Source organism: Malurus melanocephalus, unplaced genomic scaffold, assembly GCF_030028575.1.
Source record: "Malurus melanocephalus ecotype Western Australia unplaced genomic scaffold, MMel_1.1 scaffold_64, whole genome shotgun sequence".
In the NCBI taxonomy this organism is placed as follows: Eukaryota; Metazoa; Chordata; class Aves; order Passeriformes; family Maluridae; genus Malurus; species Malurus melanocephalus.
In genome coordinates this window covers 1,572,074-1,581,624 of record NW_026623296.1, presented here as the reverse complement: position 1 = coordinate 1,581,624, position 9,551 = coordinate 1,572,074, and the positions used below count along the sequence as shown (strand labels likewise).

General features: G+C 38.7%; 1 protein-coding gene across 1 annotated transcript in view; it reads left to right on the top strand.

The window, feature by feature from the left end:
* MDFIC2 (MyoD family inhibitor domain containing 2) overlaps positions 1 to 9,551 on the top strand; it is a 41,651-nt gene that overhangs the window by 10,440 nt on the left and 21,660 nt on the right. The window lies entirely within an intron of this gene.

Sequence of the window (9,551 nt, the reverse complement as noted above, 5' to 3'; positions counted from 1 at the left end):
CCAGGTTTTGCCTAAGGTCTCCTAAACCATGTAGGAAACCTGTTAAGATTTACTACACACTTGTGTTTATCCAAGGAGTGGTGTATTATAYCCTTTAAATCTACACCGAGTAGAACTGTTTCCCCCAAAAACCCACCCACTGAATTATGGGGTTGATTATTTCAACCCAAAAAGTGAAAGAAAAGCATGTAAGAGCTGCTTCTCTATTTAGAATAATGGAATATTTTGGTATGAAAGGGACCCTAAAAGGACCATCTTGTTCCCTGTCCGTGCCACACTCCTAAAATGATAAAAGGAGGGTCCTTCCTTGCCAAGGTCCCTCCTAGACCCAGAAAACAAATTAAACATCTGCTTTTCTGTGCCCAGGCTAAGGTGGTTTAATAGAAAGTAAGCCACGAAGCCCCAGAGAAATTAATACAGCTGAATTAAAAATTCAGCTGCCCACTGAAATTAATAAAGTCAATGTTCCTCTCCCGTTCCCACCCACAGGATTTTGCAGTGCTGATTTCAGTCTCCAGCATTCCTATAAAGGGGGATTTAAATATTTTGCCACTCAAAGATTTGAGTAGTTTGGTCTGTTTGGTTTTCAGGCCATGGGTCTGCAGTGTGTGTATTCATCACACAGAATTTTCCTGTATTATTTTTCCCAAGGGTTCAATCCCCCCATACTTCAGCCCCACCTTCATTTCTGTCTCACTCAAGTTCTCTGTTACTGCTGAAGAAAATCAGAGTGCAGGACACTGTRGGTTGCTGTGCAACCCAAAAAAACCCATGCACATGCTGACAAAATGAAAACATCAGATACAAGACTTTAGGCCAAGATTTCAAGAGCAAAGTYACCAGAATTACTCATGTGCCTGAACTTAGGCTTGTGCTTAGGCCTGTCACTGAATCTGCTTCTGATAGAAGATGAAGAATGCCTTGGTTTTGATTAGAGGCCACATCTTGGCTATGCTGCTGACCTGTTTCTAATTGTTCTTAWAGTCAAGAAACTCTATCCTTCCACTTGAGACCACCTGGAGAAATACATTCCCAACCCCACCTCCCTGAACTCCTCCCAAGAGCCCAAAACTTGGCTTTAATATAATACATATTTTCCATTTTTCCCCCCTCTAATGAGATGCATTGATATTTTTACCTGTTTGTGCTGTATTTTGTTAATGGGAAATGTTTCCAGCGCTGTGTGGTAATGGGATATGGGATTATATATTTATTAATCCCAAGAGCACTGTGCAAACTGTACCAATGAGTTACAGGCAAACTGGCAGCACAGGGCTTGAGTTCTGGCAGGGGATCTCTCCCAAGCCTTGCCTGTGAGGCTGAATTTGACTCTGCCTTTAAAYTTTATGCTGAGCTGGAGCTGCTTGGGTCAACTGAGCTACAAACAGGGTGCACTGAGCCCTCTGCTCTTGTATCACAGCCAAGGTGACCTGGTGGCCAAGGAGATGCACTTTGAGCAGCTGGTCATTGTGGTTTGTTGTATAATATAGAAAACCTTGTTATATGCAGAGAAAGCAGAAAAAAAAAGTTAGTTAATCATGATGTGTTTCCAGAGACAGAAAAAAAAAAGGTCTTTCCAGCCACAGAGATTGTGTTTATACACAGTGATGTCTAAATCTATCTCTATGTGAACTTACACCAGATGCTGCAGTCAAATCCACCCTCCACTTTCACCCCTGCCCCAGCAGGCCAGCCTAAAGCTCTCAGTTTGGTGGGTTTTGCAGAATTAAAGATGTTTTTTGCACAACTGAAAGACTTGTCACTTGAAGATGAAGGCTGATTCACCCCCCGAGGGAAAATTGGAGAAAGTTTCATGGATTTGCCCTTTGTAATATCCAAGTTTGTGTGCAGCAAGAGGAGAAAATAAAAACTAATGGAAAGAGACATTTCCTCTAGGATCAAAGCTGAATTCTTCCAAGAATATATTCCCAGACTTTGGAGAAACAATTGTGAGGTCAAATGATTCACAAAGTCCAACTCTGCTCAGGCACCTTATCTTTCCTTATCAGAAAAAATAGTGAAAAATTTTTACTTTTTATTTGAGTTTCTCAAATCCTTCTCAGCTATTAACCCCTAAAGCAGCCTATTTTCTCCATGAAGGTGATTAATAGGAGTGGTGGTGAAGCAATTACTTAGAAGTGTGATTACTTCAGGTGTATGTAATATTTAGATATTCTAAATATCCAGTTTTATGGGTAGCTGAGACCCTTGACTGCAGTTTGCAGTGCCCAGCACTTCTTAATGAAGATGAACCCTGAAGATGAACTCTGCATATGGCCAAGAAATAAACAGAAATAATTTTAGCACCCAAAATTAATAGCTATAGATGAGGTAAAATCACAAAGGACTGACATTGATTTTAATGAGAGAAATGAGCCCTTAATAAAAATGCCAGTACTGAATTGTTAGAATCTGGCTTTCCCCAATTCTCACCCTCGTTTTCTGTTATTGGTTTTATCACTCCTAAAAAAAAAAAAAAAAAAAAAAAAAAAAAGTGGTAACATCCACTTTTCTGGCCTGTGATAAACTTGTTTGTGCAATACCAGCCTGTTCAAAACCTTTCATTTAATTTTATAAGCTCTGAACTGAAGCCCTAGAATTGATTTTAAAACTAAACTTCCCCTCCAAAAAAGAAATATCTATCTTTTCGGTAGATATAGCCTTGTACATGAATTTTAAGAAGTCTCTCTCCAGGACTGCTCACTGTGAGCTCCTTCTCCCACCAGTGGGCCCACTGGAATGCAGGTTTTGTAAAAAAATAGATCTGAATCCTGTAAATGCCTCCAAATTCTGGATTTCCTTGGACTGCCAGGGAAGAAACAGAAGTCACCAAGAGCCAGGTACAACACTGGAGCTGTTGGTGTGGATCTTGCCCTGGAATGTTTGTAAATTTGCACTACAGTTATTTAAGCAGCTGATTTTCAACTGCTTTCTTCATCTACATTGTCCATAATGTACATTATAAAATCCTTATTTTCACAATGAAGACTGCCTAAACTCCAGCTGGATAAAGACTATATTTGCTTTGTCTAAACAGTGCAAGCTCTCCCATATTCAATGACTACTGGAATTATTGTGTGATCTTTTCAGCTTCTAATGCATATTAATTTGTAATATACAAAACCCTTCAATAAATAATTGTGCAGACTGAATAAAAAAGCAATTTAAACTTTTTCCCCCCCTAACTGGAGACACTTTTTACAAATAGTTCTTTTAAGTAGTCTTAATAGTATCTCTTTAATATTGCCATTAAAATTCACCAGAGTTCAAGAGCAGAGCAAATTTACATCTGTTAAAATAATGGAATTGACACTGATATTACATCATTGCTATTTTAAATAATCATTCTTCATAATTCTAACCTACTTGCTTTAAGTTGCAAATAAAGGGCTTGTTCCTACTTTGATGAAAGTCGGTGGCAAAACTCCYCTTGGCTTTCAGGGAGCAGCACCTAGATTTAGAGGCAGGGCTCTGGTGATGTGCTGGGCTTTGACTGCGTTCACTAATGCAGCAAAAAATAAATCCCTCCGAAAGAAAAATTACTGAGGAGGGTTCTGTGAGCTCCAGACAGAGAGGATAATTGTACTGGGCTAGCCTGCTCCCAAAAATCACACAACTCTATAGGCTACTCTGAATTCCAAAGTAGTTACAGATCATGTGCTTATTTTCACAAGAAAGCAACATTGTGTATAGGTGGTTTTTGCCATTTTGGGGCAATTTTGTGGTTTTCCTTCCTTAAAATTTTTGGGAGAGGTTGTTTGAAAAGAAGCATAATGACAACCCTCACAAATTCACCTTCTCTTGGGAGAACATTAGAACTTTCACTGAAATTACGTAAGTGTTCTATGAACAATTCAAACTGAACCTAAAGGAATTAAAAATATACACCATACACAGCTGGAAAGCCACCTAGAAGGTGAATCAACATAGTTCTTTCCCTGATGACAGCAGAAAATGAAGCAAGGATTTTTCAGAAATTAAGAGGATAAAGGCTCTAACTAGGACTATTTAAAACAGGAGAAAAAAATAGACTTTTCATTATCCACTAAGAACCCAAACGATCACAGTTTTGTACCCGTCTTTACCTGGGCTGCTTTTGTGAACCTCAGAAAAAATAAATCTCTGTCCAAAGTGCAGCTTACCATCTGTAAAATGACCATAATTCAGCTGTCTTCATAGAGCTCAAGTTTTCAGGGACAGAAACGTTTTCACCTGTGTCTGCAGCGAGCATTTAGCGTGACAGATTTCTGGCCGTGGCTGGAATCACCAGTCACTCCAGCAACTTTRTCCTAATGCACCACTGAAATATGTGGAACATTTACAGGACAATAACCACGGGCTGAGTCTTAACCATAATTTTGGACTGCAGTAACGGCCCTGTTACGTGTTATCTGGGAGCCAGAGAACTTTATTAGCACTGTCATAAAAGCTCAAGCAGAATCAAACCCTTGTCCTAGCACCACCGACGCTGCCTGTTATAAATAAGATCTCCATCAAGCATACTTAGAYCCTAACTGAAATGGCAATTGCCYTGGGTGTCTTTAAGGGTAATTTGATTTAAAAGAAAACCACATGAGAGAACAAAATGTGACCCTTTGCTGTCAAGAGAAGTATAAGTAAGCAGCACCACCAAGTCCAGGAGGAAGCGAATTATTCCAGAAATATCAAGTTTTGAACAATCTGCGGCGTTGACTTCTTTACTCCACTTGGAATTACTYATCCATTCTATAACTTTCCACTTTCACAGCAGGACACCTGCCCTTATGCTTATTTGGGGAAAAGAATGAAACATAGCTTGAATGTTAGGGAAATATTTTCCAAGCAAGGATGATTAGGCARTGCTCTGCCTTAGGAAGTGTTTCAGGCACTGTCACTAATGATGTTTAAGGAGAAATGAGAGAGAAAACACCTAAGGGTTTAGCCCACAGAGATTTTCATGTCATGCAGACTGGGACCAGCTGAACTAAGAGGTCCTCTGCAGCTGCATCACCTCTAATTCTTTTTGGCACCGGTCCTCGGCTTTAAAATTTTCCATCTTCCCCCATGCCAGTGGCCCTGACAACAGGACGTGTGGTACAACCCAGCCTTCAGGATAATCCTGAATCAAACAGCAAAGCAGGGAAGGACAAACTAAATRTGTTACAAATAGGCTTTTGGAGGAAACTTACTTATTTTGTGGCTTCCCAACCACACTAACAAGGGGAAATATATACCTGACATGGAAGACCAGATGTTGCCACACTTCTTCACCACTGGAAGGAGGAATATGCAAATATGCCTCTCCCTCTCTAATTAAGCATAAATTATACAGGCTATTTTTATATTATAAATGCACAGTCTAGATTCTTCATTCCAGCGCTATTCTCTTCCAACACTAAAACCTGCTTATCTGAAGACTTCACGTAGCTGCAAAAATTTTCATTGGAAGAAATATGTTCTCATGTCATCTATTTTTGGCTTTCCATGCTGTGACAACAGAGGCTGGCCTGGTGTTTCTATATCTGAACATTTCTCAGGTAGCAGAAGAGCTGCCGCAGATTGCCTGGCACCTGCTCGAGGATGAGGTGAACAGAAAGCAAAGCAAAAGTATTTTTATTTCTTCAAGAACGTTTTGGCCAAGCCATATTTGTAGAAGATAAAAACTGAGGAAAGTGTAAACCGATGGGGAATGTAATCTTTTAATATTTTGGGAGCATGAAATGGTGAAATCAGAGTTCAGAACTAGAGCAGGTTTAAGATGGAGCGGAACAAAAGTGGCAGGTGCTGGGGAGAAATATCTTTTTTCAGGATGAGTGTTTTCAAGACCTGGGAGTTACATTTTGGTAATTCTAATCTTCTTTAAACAAAATAACTCTGAAAAGACAATATGAAAWATATGGAACACGAATKCCAATAGAAAGCTATTGCAAATAYGAAAYATCAGCAACAAGCCTATGGCTGAGYTAGGRAAAAAAAMCCCAGTGTACTCAGATGCATTATCTTTTTTTAATATATTTTTTGAAGATCTGACTTWTTTTAATAGAGCAGCTATTAAGAGAAACTAATTATGATTTTATTTTTAAGGGCCTGGATTTTCTCTTACATGTATCATTCTAACTCAGGAGAAAGGCCATTCAAGCAAATGAGATGAGGTTGGTGTGAACGAGTTTAAGTGATCACACAAAGGCTTCAAGATATTTATGGATGGAGTGAGTCATTCCTGTTCTGGTTGGGTGATTGCATCAGGGGAGAATTAGTCCCTCATCATGCAGGGCCTGAGCCTCCTTTCTCTTCCATCACCATCCATCAGAAAGCACTGTGTGAAGTTAATCAGTGTTTCAGTATCCTAAAACCARCGGGTTGGTAGAACGGAGCCCACAGCCCCTGTTCCACACAGCAGCTGTGCATTGGCTCTAAAGAAGCTGCCCCATCTAAATCAGATCATCTGATCTTTCTTCCTCAGTCTGTTTACCTAAAATAACTTATCAGAGTAAGTGAATTTAGTAGGACCTGTTTCTCGTTTAAAATATGAAGAAACTGTGGTCAAAGAACTATTTTTTTTCCTAGCAACATGTTCAAAAAAGTAGCTTTTCTTCCATCAGTCTCCAGCAACATGTCTACAAAGAAGGAGACATTAAATAGATAACACAAGCTGAACTCTCAAACTCCCTCTACACCAAATGCAGATCTGTGAGAAATCTACAGCAGTCCAAGTCTTGGAGTATTTTGTAACAATTTCTGGGTCAAAGTAAAACAACTATGCCGGAACCGACAGGATTATTGCCGTTTTAGGCATACAGCAGGTTTGGTGGTGCTAGAACAACATGTGATCCATCCATCTCAGCTCTAAGAATAAGCAATGCCAGCTATTCAAGAAGCCAGCTCAGGAAGTGTTGTGGTGGGCTGCTGTGACTATCTAGGATAGATGATGAGAGAAAGAAATGGCTGGAACATCTCCAGCAACCCTTGGAGTTCCCAAGAAGTTTTTCCCTCACGGCAATGACTTTAAGGCTAATTAGAGGCAGAAAACCAAAATGGCAAATTCCCCAGACACCAGGTGTTTACCAGAAAAATCTGTTCCCCAGCCAGACACCGTCCTCGTTGTCAGTGGTTTCCACGAGCCTCTCCCCTACCAGACAGGAGGTGTTCTGCCTCCCCGGTACGTCTGTGCACTTCTCACTTCGGAGAATCAGGAAGGCTTAAAATCACCTTCAAGGTGGAAAAAAACAAGTGTGGATGTTTCTTGGATCCATCTCAGCAACCCCAGGAGCTGTCTGAGAACSAGAGTGAGGTTTTTCATGCTGTAGGCAACCAGAGCATCGTGTCTTGCTGCTCCCCTGTGTCCAACCAGTGAACATGAACCTGGAGAACACTGGATTTAAAACATTCCCAATGCTGTTTTACTTCCTATTATTCCAYCTTTTTCTCAAGATATTTAAGCACCAAACATAGCAAGTATCATGGTTTCATGTTCATGTTGTATTTTGCTAATGCCATGTAGAGTTTTATCTGCATTGTGGTGGTTTTTCTTTCTCTTCTTCCCACAAATAAGAGAAGTCTGCTCCATAACCTGTCCTATGGGCAGCTCTATTCATATCTAAAGCCCGAGGATTTTTGGGAGGGGGAAAAAGAAAAAGATTATGTAGTTATTCAGAAATTAAATGAGATTAATAATTTTGAAAGCAATTTACAAATAGCAATCATCCACTGCAATGAAGGTCAAAAGAAAAAGGACACATTAGCAATTGAATCTCTTCCCTTCCTTTAAAGTTTTAATACTGCATACCTGTTAATAATGGGAAATATCCTCCTTCAAGAGTAGCATTTTCAAAAATGGGTAGGATCCTTTTGCTAATTCTAATCTTCTTTTAATAAAATAATTTGCTAAAAAGGATTATAAAAAAGCATGAAAATGAAATGCCAATAGAAATGTACTGCCTATACAATAAATAGTTAATGTATTTTCTAAATGAATGATTTAAAATAGCTATTAAAGTAAAGAGAATGAGCTTATGTTTCTAGTAATGACTTCTCTGCCTCAGAATGAAATCTGTAAATCCCTGATTGCAATTTCACATCCCAAAAGAACAAGCAGTCCTGGGACCGATGCTTATTGCCTTTATCATTAATACTAGCACACCACATATGTGMTTTTTGTATCACTGGTTTGAATATTTAGATTTATGCTTGTGTATGCTTTATATTTTAAATCCCACACAACCATTCTGTCACAAAAATAAAGCTCTCCTTCAACAAGGCTTTTTTGTACGCACATGCATACAYGTATACACAGACTTCCAGTATAACTACAATTTTATTCATAAGAGTGCATAATGATTCAGGCTGTGATTGTTAATAAAAATGCATTTCTAACCATCAAATTTGAGTCTATTATTCTAAGTTAATTGCATTTGCCCTAAAGAGACTTGCGACTGGCTGTCAGCCTATTTGTGTCAGTTCCATTTTAYTCATCAGTCAATCTTGTCTCCTCTTTTTTCACATCCCATATATTGATCAAATAGATTTGTTAGCATGCCTCTGCAGCTTTAAAAAAGTTTTTGTTATTTGTCAGGTTTATTTGATTACTGTATTAGTTGAGTGTTATCTTAATTGTTATTTCAATAGAAAATAAATGCCCTTTGATAGTCCCACAAGATTCCCACTAAATATAATCCATTTAACAAGTTAGTGGATGAAGTGAATGTGCTAAAAAWATAAACACATTAAGCCCATTCTAAAAGGTGGTATTAATCTGCAGCTGTATTGTACTTGATCCAAAMGACAGGAATAAGTACAGTGTAAAACAATTTTGATAAACATCAGTGCCGTATCATTGCATATTATGCTATGTATAAAATACCTTAAGAAAAAGATGTGTGATATAAAATAAACTGAGGTCATATCTGGAAGAGTGGGGTTTGTGGTTATGTGTGAAATTGAACTGTATTAAATATGGCTTTCCACACTAAAAATTAGGATAGAGAGGCAGTAAGCAAAGGCAGGTGGAARTGCTGTGATATGGGGCAGATTTTTGATAGGGAGAGAAAAAAAGGAAACCAGGAAAGAATTTATGGCAACAAAAAATAAGCATATATGCAAGTAGCTTCTTCCTCCACAAAGCTATGGTGCATTGTTTAGTGAAATAAATAGGAGTTTAGCTAGATTAATATTTTGAAGCAGCATCTTGTGCATAGCAGCCACTCAGTTTTGGTAATGAATACCAAAATTTTTACTTCAGTCTTATTGAAGGGGAAGGTGACACAACCAGTTTTTCCATGTGAATGTCTCAGAAACCTGTATCTCATATCTTCATTATCAGCGAGGCTACATAACCCTGGCACCTTGCCTAACCTTAAATCTGGGATCTGCCCAGCTGGTACCTGAACTTACACAGTGTCAGAAACACCATCTCACTTAAAAAGATACGAGAATTCCATATGTTTTAAGATTACTGCTCAAGATATAGAAGCAGTGATTTAATAAAAATTTTAGGAAACAAAATCTTCTGCTTCACCTGCATTGCAGTACACTAACTGAACCCATGGCTTCCTGAAATTGAGATGARGAACCTT